The sequence below is a fragment of the Pogoniulus pusillus genome, chromosome 1 (assembly GCF_015220805.1).
Source record: "Pogoniulus pusillus isolate bPogPus1 chromosome 1, bPogPus1.pri, whole genome shotgun sequence".
Lineage (NCBI taxonomy): Eukaryota > Metazoa > Chordata > Aves > Piciformes > Lybiidae > Pogoniulus > Pogoniulus pusillus.
The window spans coordinates 5,735,863-5,747,161 of NC_087264.1; the positions used below are offsets into that span (position 1 = coordinate 5,735,863).

At 49.4% G+C, this 11,299-nt stretch overlaps 1 long non-coding RNA gene across 1 annotated transcript; it reads left to right on the top strand.

Moving 5' to 3' along the window:
• Positions 1 to 611: 611 nt before the first annotated feature.
• Positions 612 to 10,458, top strand: LOC135182089 (uncharacterized). The gene is made up of 4 exons (XR_010305051.1): positions 612 to 1,483; positions 2,805 to 2,927; positions 8,665 to 8,781; positions 10,066 to 10,458. It is a non-coding gene; the product is annotated as an uncharacterized LOC135182089 (long non-coding RNA).
• The last annotated feature ends 841 nt before the right edge of the window (positions 10,459 to 11,299 follow it).

Consider the following 11,299-nt stretch of genomic DNA (forward strand, 5'->3'; position numbering starts at 1 on the left):
TATTATTTTTGTGGACATAGACACAGCTGGGAGACACAGAAGAAAATTTATTGTCAAAGGAGGATTTCTCTGGGGGAAAGGTGATGAGCAAAGCCCAGGCTCCATGTTGAGCCTAGTCTAAGATGGTGGCATGCTGCAAACTTCAGTGCAGCCACTGGCTTTCCAAAAAATCTCATCTTGTGCAACCCCTTTTCTCAAGTCTGGGAGTGGCAGACTTCTTCCAGGAAAGACCCTTGCACATAACTGTCTGGAGAAACTGAGTTTAAACCAAAATCTTCTTCATTTTTTATACCTTCCTACCTGCTAACACCTACCTATAGAGTTAGGAAAAGGTATTTCCCTTCTTTGTGCTTACTGCCTTATGCTGATGAGAGTTTGCTTACTCCTTTCAAGTGTTTTTTCAGAGCCTTTCTGGCTTGACCCTGAGTTATGAAGGTAGGCTGAGTCTGACACCTCACCTATTGCCCTAAAGAGGGTGCTCAGCAGTAAAATCTTCTTGTGTGTCTGGGGGGCAGGAGCTCAGTGACCTGCTGTTTTGTCTGGGAAAAGAGGAAGTTTGGGCTGCTTTGCTGTATTGCTTCTGTTCCTGCAGCAGTCCCTGATTCTACCCACAGGATTTCAGAGTGCTGCGCTGCCTCTTTGGAGCCATGAGTGTAAACACCAAGGCACGCTCCAGGGCACTCTGGTGGAGCATCCCAAAAGCTCAGGGGAAGAACAGTGTGGGTGAAGGAGGGAGCATACAAGCCATAAAGGAAGATGATCTGGACTCAGAGAGAGCAGTAGAGCTCTGCTCTCAGCTTTTACTGCCACTGGTTCCAAACTGGACTCACTGCTTCCTCCAATTCTTTCAGTCACCCGATCAAGTTGCTTATGTTTCCCAGTCTCCCCCTGAAACAGGCACTTGATACCTTTCAGCTCTTTCCCTGCGGCTGCTGCTCCACAGCCTCCAGCCTGTCCTGACAGGAGCTTTCATGCTCCCACCACCACCAGATCGGGCATTTCACACCCCCATGCCTGCCGCGATGGCCCAGGCAGCTCTTCATCACCTTTCCAGACCTCTGCTCCATCCTCCTGCTTCTCGTTCAGCCCGACAGCCCGCCCATCCTGTCCCGTCCCGCCAAGGAGCATCCCGCTGGCGAGACCTCCTCCTCCTTCTTCCTTTCTTCCCTCCTTCCCTCCCGGCGGCCTCGAGTCGCGCAAGTGATGGAGAGAGCGTCACCGGCTCCTAGCAACGCGCCTAGCAACGCTCCTGGCAACCAGGCAACATCTGCTCCCGCTGGACCAATCCGCGCCGGGAACATCTGGGCACCCACCTCCGCGGGCTGCGGCCGGGAGGTGATGCGCTCCTCAGTGGCTGCAGGGACCCACACGAGCTGCCACCTCCACCGCCTCCTCCTCCACCACCTCCTCCACCTCCTCCAGGAGAAGCAGGCATCGAGGGAAGGACGGGAGCAGCCCTCCTTCTGGAGCCGGGGCTAGCTGGGTGAGTGCTTTGAGCTGGTGGTGGCTGGGGATGGTGAGCCATGGGGTTAGCCATGTGGGTTAGCCAGGGGGCTGTCCATGGCAGTGAGCTGCTATGGGGCTTGGCCAGTGGGATCTGCCCAAACGGCTTTAGCAGGTGGCTGTTGGCGTGGATAAGTTTTGTATGTGTTTGTGAGCTCTGGGTTTGCTGCATGGTGGAAGAGGGCAAGGAGCTGAGCGGGAAGCTCACCAAGGTCCTGCAGTGCTACGGGCTGCGGGCAGAAGTTCCTGCTGCTCTGACAGACTCTGTCCTGCCCTTTGAAAGATCATTTTAACCGGACTCATATTTTTACACTCAGAGCTGAACTCTGAAAAGTAACCACAGCTTCTCTTTCATTGCCTGTTAGTGAAGTATCATCCTGTGAGATGAGACAACTGTCTAAATATAGATGCCATAGAGCTGCGAGACATGAATACGCACACATCCATGCCCCCTTTGGCCGTCTCTCTTGCAGGATTTAGACCTGTTTATTTCCATTCACCATCATAAAAAGTGTGAGTGTCTCTGCATACACACGTGAAAATGCAGAGCTGGGCTATGCACACGCTATAGCTGTGATTGCTTTTCCTCCAGGGTGGGAAATATTCTTACTACGGTGTGCCACATAGTCCTCTGTGTGTGTATGTGTGTATCCCAGAAGGGAAGCATCAGCCGGGTGCTGCTGAATCTACTTGCAGCCTGGGAGCTGTACTGTGCGTGAGGCAATGTCTGAAACGTGCACACTTAATAATTCTGTTAAGTGAAAATGGAAATTGGACTTTCCCCAGCCCCGTGTTTCTCTTCAGGCAGTGTGGGCGCGTACGTGCGCGTGTGACGGTAGGAAATTAACGCTACTACTCAAAATAACGGTGTGGGTTTAATAGTAGCCCTTTAGCTTTCCTCTGAGGCTGACAAGACTTAATGGAGAAAATAATGTGCCATTTTAAGAAGTGGTGTTCAGGGCAATAATCCTGTTCTAGCTCAGGAAACTTCCGGCTGTTTTGAGGAGCGAGCTGGGTTTTTGCAGCATTTGCTCCAGGAGGATTATGGCTCAGCTGCTGAGGGACCAAAGTGATTTCTCCTAATGTTTACTTTTACTTTCCTGGTGTTTGAGAAGGAGTCCAGAAAGCAAGGTCGAAGTTAGAGAATTGGATGTGACATCAGAACTCTTGTTTTTCCTGTTACTAAGCCCCGTGGGGGCTGCTGAAATAGCACTTTCCTCTCTCACAGTCCAGCTGCTTATGGTGTATGTCCTGACGTTGCCAACTGAACCATGCCTGTCTCTCCTTGATCCACCTGACAGGTAACCCTTCAGCAGTGCTGTGCTGCCAGAAATGCTCACTGAGCCCGTGCAAGGAGGAAATCTTACTGGAGCTGCTGAGATCATCCCAGAGAGACCCTTTGCAGATTGACTCTGCATCCTCAGGTAAGTAACAAGTTTGCAGACTTCAGCTGGCTGGGCTGAGTGAGGGAAATGACATGGATTAGTGGCGAAAGGGGGTGAAGCTGGAAATGAGATTTTATTCTATTGATGAAAGCAGTGGGACTATGGGTCATGAGACAGGAATAGCTACTTAGTCATTAAGTCTCATGTCTATATGCACTCAGGAGAGATGTTCAGATGCTTGTGCCTCAAGCGTGTGAGCCCAGGGAGAACCTGCAGTTAGGGAGATGTGCAAAGCAATTAGCAAGCTAAAAGAAAGGCAGCTGCAGCCAGTGTACTACAGCAGGGCTGTGGGTCTCTGCCTTTCCATGGGTCAATTAAAGGGAGATCTCTGTTTCAGAAAGGACTAAGGCTCCATACTCTGGAAGGACGGTGATCTGCCGTCAGTCTGTGTGGATTTCTGGGGCTGGCGTGTGTTTTCCGTCCACATGTTAATCTGTCTGTAGCTTTGCAGCATCAATCGGGAATCCCACAGTGGGACCAGCTGCTTTTCCTGTCCCTGAAGAGGGGAAATACGGCAATGTAGCATGTGAAATCAGAGAAAGGCTTCAGCTCCCTAATTGTGAGTGCTGCTAAGGTTAGAGGCAGGGGAATTTATCGCTGCAGTTTGCCAGCAGTCACAAGGACATGGTGATATATCCTGTCGCGTCAAAGTCACGTCTCCTGCTGATAATAAATGCCAGTTTCTGCGTGCTCGGAAGCCTCAGGTTTTCTACTTGTGCTTGCAAGAGACACTCAGAATTGGTCTCCTTCTCAGCCAGCTTTATCTTGCATATTGATTATCCTCCCTCACCTTGCGAGAGGAAACCCTGCGGGGCACCAGCACATCGACTCACCCCCTTCCGCGCCCAGCCTCGCAGGTCCGCCTTGGCCAGAGCCTCCGTGCTTACCTCCTGCAGACGTCTGCAGCAACAAGCCAATAGCACCTGCTCGTACAACCCCTTTCACTGCAGCACTGAGCAGGCAGGGATGGATTTTCATCCCGAGGAAAGGTAGGAGAGGTGGAGAAACAGGCAGGTGTGGGAATGCTCCCAAGGTCTCACGCATGATCTCCGGGGCAGAGCTGCTGTGCAAACACGGGCTTTGCAAATCGCTCTCTGTTGGCTGAGGTGGAAAAGCACAAGCTTTGTTCTCGGTCGTTTGTTTCTTTTTCTTTATTTACTCTCTTTCTTTCTTCCTTTCTTTTCCTGGCTGTTCAATCGTTTGTTAAACCCTGCGTTGCCTCCTGTCTGGGCTAGCTCGCAGCCCCGTGGCCATCACCCGGCACTAATTCATGCCCAAGAGGGGCTCCTGTTGCTGGGGTGATGAGGAAGGGCAGGGGCCGCACGAAGAGAATTTCTTGCAATTTGCAGTTCAACTGTGAAGTTGCCGTGTTATAAATCTATTTCCAATCCAATTTAGATAAGATAACCTTCTGTCCAAACCTGCCTAATCACTCTGTGAGTGCCACACCATAAAGCGCTGCAATTATTCCCGGGGAAACAAATAGGAACAAGCACATTTTGCTCTTCTGAAAGTACAATTAAAGCCTTAGTGAAGCTGCCTCTGAGAGATCCAGACTTGAGACAGAGCATCTATTCCCTCACTGCCCCGTGTGGGATTTATGTTTCAAAGTTCCATTAGCATTGATGGCAGCTTCAGCTGCTCTGCTCCGATGTGCTGTGCATGCAGAGCAGGCAGGCACCGGCACTGGCGGGATGTAAACACTGACTATCGCTTGCAGGCAGCTCTTGCTCTGTGTTTCCCGAGCCCTGGCATCACTGCCTGCTGTGGCAAATTCACCCAGTCCTCGGTGGGTAGCAGAGGGCTTGCAGCTGAACGCTGGCAGGATGCTAAATGTGCTCTTCCGAGGCTCATCTGGGCTGGAAGGACAAAGCTTGTGCTCAGGACTCAGGGCTATGCTGGTTAGCCCCTCTGGGGAAATTTGGCCCTGTGCCTTGACTTGTGGTGTAGCACTGAAAAAAAAAGTAATGTGATTAAGATGTATCTGTCTCCGAGCTTGACTGAGGCAGAGGCAGTGACTCATACCACCTTGCTGTAGCTGTCAAAACACTTGGCTCACAGGGAATAGCCTTCTACCCAAAAAGCACTGATTCGGTATGTTTATATTTAAACAAGCCACGAAGGGTCTGATTCACTGCGGCATTACTACAGCCTTGTGTGCCTGTAACCCCAGCCAAGCAGCCCCTGGGCATGCATGGACCCAGTCTGCTCAGACTTTCAGGCTGAGTAGTAAAGAAAAGCTTGGTCCTTGCAAGCCTCCTGCAGGGAGAGAGGTGCCCTTGTAGGCTTTAGTGTTGGTGCTGAGGGCACAGTGCAATGGCACAGATCGTGTTCCCACTTCCCTACATCTGTAGAGAGATATGTGGACAGACATAAAAGATCACAGTGATGATGATGATGGGATGAGTGATGGTGAAATGGCAGCTACACTGTACACAAGTGCAGAACTTGAGCTCCTGGTGGAGCAGCCCTAAAATGGGACTTGCTTGCCTTTGATTCATTACCTAGTCATAGAATCATAGAATCAACCAGGTTGGAAGAGATCTCCAACATCATCCAGTCCAACCTAGCACCCAGCCCTACCCAGTCAACTAGACCATGGCACCGAGTGCCCCATCCAGTCTTTTCTTGAAGACCTCAAGGGACGGTGCCTCCTGCTGCTGCAGGTGTGCAAGCAGCACCCTTTTCCTCACAGAGAGAGAGAGGAGAAGTTGAACCACCTGTGACAAGCTGTGAGAGCTGCTGGCCTGGGGAACTGGGTGCTCTGGGTTCTGCAAATCTGGATTTATTAGGATTTGATAAGAGCTGGAGCATGTTGATCTGCTTGGGCTACTGTATACTTACAAAGTAGCCTTCCACTAACAAGCAGGAAGACATTTAACCCCAACAGTGTGTGCCCTTGGTGATCATTTGCTGGCTCTCACCCTTCCTTCTACTAAAGCAGGTGATGTGGGTTGCTATGATTGTGCCACTTTGTCTGATACAAGGGTTTTAGGAATTTAAATACAGCCAATTACTTTGCACTCAAGGGGTTTCTTCCATGTTGGTGCTGAGCATAACCTCAGAGAGGAGATGCCAGCTGGATGCTCAAAAAACCCACTGACAGGGTGGTTTTATGCGTTCTTCTGCAAAATACAGTTCTTTCCATCTGGTTCTGCCAGCTAGCAGCAGCCCCCAGCCTTCAGCGTGTGCCAAAAAGCATCCCTCTCTCCCTGCTTTCCTCCTTTCCAGGGTCAGGGCTCCAGCACTCCAGAGCTCATTGCCTTATCCTGGCTCTCTGCTGTTTGCTGGTGTCTCCAGGATCACTCGTGCTCAAGGGATGCTAAATGCCCTCATGACACCCTCCATCTCTGGGACAGAGAGAGGGATGTCTGCATCCTGGAGCATCAGAGGAGAGGTTTGTGTGGAGCAGCAGAGCCAAGGGACTGAGCTGTGATGGTCTACACACTGTGATTGTTTGTCTTGCCCCTACAGTCACGCTGACTTTCTGCTCATGCTGCACAGGCAACCTTTTCACCAAAACCCACCAGAGGCTGAATTCTAGCATCCAGAAGCTGGATTTGAAGGAGAAGAAAGGGCTTATGGTTGGCTTATTAACCTGTGCACTGAGTTTGGCTTCTTTCCCAGCCCTGACAGCCCACTGGCCACAGGAATGTCATTTTATCTTTCTGTACCTTTGTCTTTCTCAGAGTGGTATGAGAAAAATTGTAGCATTCTCCCATCCCATGGTGCATTTATGATTGTGCTCAAAGAACACAGCAATGGGGTTTTCACCTAGTAGAACCTAATATCAGCATAGTCAATGTCCAGGCTGTTTGGGTTCAGATACTAGAATGAAACCTGCAAGGCAGTGAAGGTTACTGGGTATCAATTTAAACCAGTGTTTGCAGCTACTCAGCGCTAACAGAATGGTGAAGACCACACCTGTGCCTTCACCCTCGAGAGCTGATGTCAGTGCAAGGAGCATCTCTGGTGGATGTGGCGGCCCAGCTGACTAAACATAATGTTGTCCCACTGCAAGAGCAATGGTCCCTCTCCTTGGAAATGCTGCTATTCTGTGCAATCCATGTTGGATCGAATCCTGGAGCAGAGCTGGGGGGGTCTTGGCTCCAAGTGAGGCTTTAGTCTACCGCTCGAGAGTTTCCTGCCCTGATTTGTAACATCCTTTATGGGAAACCTCCATTGTCATACACTTGAAATTCAGGGAAAAAAACACAAGAAGTGTCTCTTATGTGAAGGACTTTTTTTCCTTCAGCCCCTTCTTGTGGGTTTTGATGTAGAGGGAGGAAGGGAGAGCACATTACTCCTTTCTACCAGTGAAACAGAGATGGTATCAGTCCCTGAAATAGCTGTGTGGGTACCTTCGCGCCCACCTGCAGCTAAGACTCAAGGAGCTCCCTTAAGCCCTACCCTTCCAATGACATGAGGTCCATGTTTTGGCTGTGCAATACCTTCTGGCTTTTCTACAGTGGCAAAGAAGATGTCTAGAACCGAGGTCTTTTCATTTTTCTTTAGAAACCTAAGTTTCAAACCATAAGGAGATCTCAATTTAGGGAAGAAGATATGTCTCACAGGACCTGATTTTGTCTTATTCTAAACTGTGTCTCCAGATGCTTCCTCTGGACTGCCTTTAAATGTCAGCATAGTTTTTTTGCTTTGTTTTGGTTGGGATTTTTTTGTTTGTTTGTTTTTTAATTGTGGATTTAAAGGCAAGCCACAGCAATGTCATACAAAAGAGAGTGTCTGGGTGGAAATGATGCTATTTACACAGGCACATGCCTCTTCCTATTGTCTAGTGAACAGAAAAGTGAAAGCCAGCCCTGGCTCTTGCAAGTACCTGATGTTCACCAGACTCAATACTACCAAAGTTATGAGTCTTGTTATGATGCTGAATTAACACCATGTCACCTTTCCACAGAGATGAGCAAGCTCAGAGTAGCCAGCCAGGCTCTGCTGGGGGTGCACAGAGAGCCCTGGTCCCCTGCAAGGTTCTCCTCCAGGCGAGCAGACCTCCGCTGGGCTCCTGTTGCAGGACAAAAGCCCATTAGTCTGTTCCTTTAGCCCAAAGACTCTTCTCTGTGCCCTGAATAACTGAAGCAATCCGGAGACTAAACCAGCTCTATTACCTTCCAACCACACTGGGGCTCTTCTGCTTCTCTGGGACGACACTACCATCTAGTGAATATGCTCTGCATTGGTCTTCCAGTGAAGCTACACAGCTCTGTGCCCTATGTGTGGAAATTAGCCCTCATCCCTCGTTCCACACACATCCCAGCATGGCACAGGGACCCCTGTTCTGCGCGTAGGTGACCCCATCCCAGTCCTTCCTGCAGTGCATGGAGACCTTCCTGGCTTGGGTATCTCTGTCTGTTCTGTGAGGCTGTGGCTCTCCAGGTGTACACCACTCAGTTTGTAGGACTTGGAGATCTTGCCCAGAAGTGGCAGCATATACCCAGTGCTGTGATGGTCACTCTGGAGCAGGGCTTGCTGTACTGTCAAGCTTTAAAGTAGTGGCTCAGAAGTGCCTTCACATTTGCCAGCCTCTCCGTTTTATTCCTTTCCCAGTGGGTGAAGAGCTGCATGTTGAGGCTCACTGCAATCCAGGATGCATCCCACCTCTGGACCCTTCCTTTTCCTACACACCCTGAACCATAGTCTTACAGCCATTGTGGCAGTGAGTGTTACTGAGCTTCTTTTTTCTTCCTGTTTTGTGCAGAGCTGATCTGATTGGGGCCTACCAAAGACATTAACGACGTCGAAAGTAGCCTACTTTAAGAGAAAATATGCAGAAGAAGAACATTTACATCAAGATTACCATGAGTATTGTCCAAAAGTGAGTATCAGAATCATAGAACTGTAGGATGGTAGGGCTTGGAAGGGACTTCTGGAGATCATTGAGGCAACCTGTCTGCCAAATTAAGACCACCTAGGGCAGATCACACAGGAATGTGTCCAGACAGGTCTTGAAAGTCTCAAGAGGAGATTGTACAGCCTCTCTGGGCAGCCTGTTCCAGTGCTCTGTCACCCTCACAGTAATGAAGCTTCTCTTCATAGAATCATAGAATCAACCAGGTTGGAAGAGACCTCCAAGATCATCCAAACCAACCTAGCACCCAGCCCTAGCCAATCAACCAGACCATGGCACTAAGTGCCTCAGCCAGGCTTTGATGAACACCTCCAGGGATGGTGACTCCACCATCTCCCTGGGCAGCCCATTCCAATGCCAATCACTCTCTCTGACAACAACTTCCTCCTAACATCCAGCCTATGCTTTCCCCGGCACAACTTGAGACTGTGTCCCCTTTGTTCTCTTGCTGCTTGCCTGGCAGAAGAGACCAACCCCCACCTGGCTACAGCCTCCCTTCAGGTAGTTGTAGACAGCAATGAGGTCACCCCTGAGCCTCCTCTTCTGCAGACTGCACACCCCCAGCTCCCTCAGCCTCTCCTCACAGGGCTGTGCTCCAGGCCCTTCACCAGCTTTGCTGCCCTTCTCTGGACACCTTCCAGTATCTCAGCACCTCTTTTGCATTGAGGAGCCCAGAACTGGACACAGCACTCAAGGTGTGGCCTGACCAGTGCTGAGCACAGGGGCAGAATAACCTCCCTTGTCCTGCTGGCCATACTGTTCCTGATGCAGGCCAGGATGCCATTGGCTCTCTTGGCCACCTGGGCACACTGCTGGCTCATGTTCAGCTACTATCTATCAGTACCCCCAGGTCCCTTTCTGCCTGGCTTCTCTCAGCCACTCTGTCCCCAGCCTGTAGTGCCGCTTGAGGTTGTTGTGGCCAAAGTGTAGAACCCTGCACTTGACCTTGTTCAATCTCATCCCATTGGCATCTGCTCACCCATCCAGCCTGTCGAAGTCCCTCTGTAGGGCTCTTCTACCCTCCAAGAGATCCACATCTGCTCCTAGCTTGGTGTCACCTGCAAACTTACTGATGCAGGACTCAATCCTCTGTTCCAGATCATCAATAATGGTATTTATGTTGAGGTGGAATTTCCTGTGTTCCAATTTGTGTCCATAACAGAGAACAGCTCTCTCTCATTCCATACCCCATCCTCCCCTGCTTTCATCAGCCGATGCTAAAGACCCATCTGCTTCCCTTTTACTCCCCAGCACCTGATACTACCCGAGGACCGGACCTGTATTCTAAAACTTTCTCTCCAGAAACTCCGCTTCCTGGATGACCCCGAAGCCTATCTCCGAAGGTCTGTATTAATTAACAATCTGTTGAGGAAGATTCACCTAGAGACAGAGAGGGAGAGCTATGAATACTTTAAGGAGGCTCCGTGCTATAGGACTGCTTACTCTGACGCACGAAAACGGCTGAAGTTTATGGTGCAGGAGTGCTGTTCCCAGTCGCTCTATTATGAAGAGCTGCATTCGTATCGCATCGTGCCTTACTCTGCAGAGAACGCCGTTTACGGAATGGGCTACACGAGCAGCCACTTGGAGCAAAATTCTCAGTTGCTTATTTATAAAATGAATTAAAAGTAGCTGTTAGACCCACTGATGTTTGTTTCTGAATGCTTGAACTGCTTACTGAGGTGTTAAGATGAGGCACTAAGTGCAGATATACTTGTGGTCAAAGGTGGATGCGTTCAGAGCTGAGTGGAAGGTACTTTGAATAATGCTCTGCAGTCCCTGCTCTTACCCCCATCCCAGTTGTGAAGTACCTTGGCTTACACACAGAGCTGGTGCAATATGGAGGTCCTTACCCACAGAGACTGTGAGCAACGTTGTTTTAAGTTATCTGTGTGTAGATACAGACGTTCCCAATCACTTTGCAGTTAAATGATGCCATCCTCAGTAGAAGGGGAGCCCCAACATAGCAGAGTTGTCTATCAGTGAGGAGTGAAATGCAAGTTACTTACTGTAAAGGCACAGCTAGAAGGTTTATTTGAGAAATGCCTTGAGCATGAAGGAGTTAGTGCCAAAGGAAACAACCTTTTGCTTAGGATTTTCAGAGACTTAACTGGCTTGCTACTTACAAGATGCTCCATACTGAGATTCGCAAGGGTTTGGTTTTTTGTTTAATTGAAAGAATAATTACATCCACCTTTTGCTTATATGATCTCTTAGCTGATGTCTACTTTGCTGTTTTAATAGAAACCAGGATGACTCACAGGAAAGATTGTTTCTTTTTTTTCAGCCCATCTTCAGTGCTTCTTTAACTTCATTTGATTCTCTCCCTACCTGTCTCTCTGATACTTCTTTGCATGCTAATTTGCTGTTTGACCAGAGGTTCACTTTGAGAATAGACAGTAATTTCTTTTTCTGTGGAATATGAAAGGCAAGAAAACAATGATCACTCGTTGATAGAGAATGGATGAATGTATCTGGCATATGC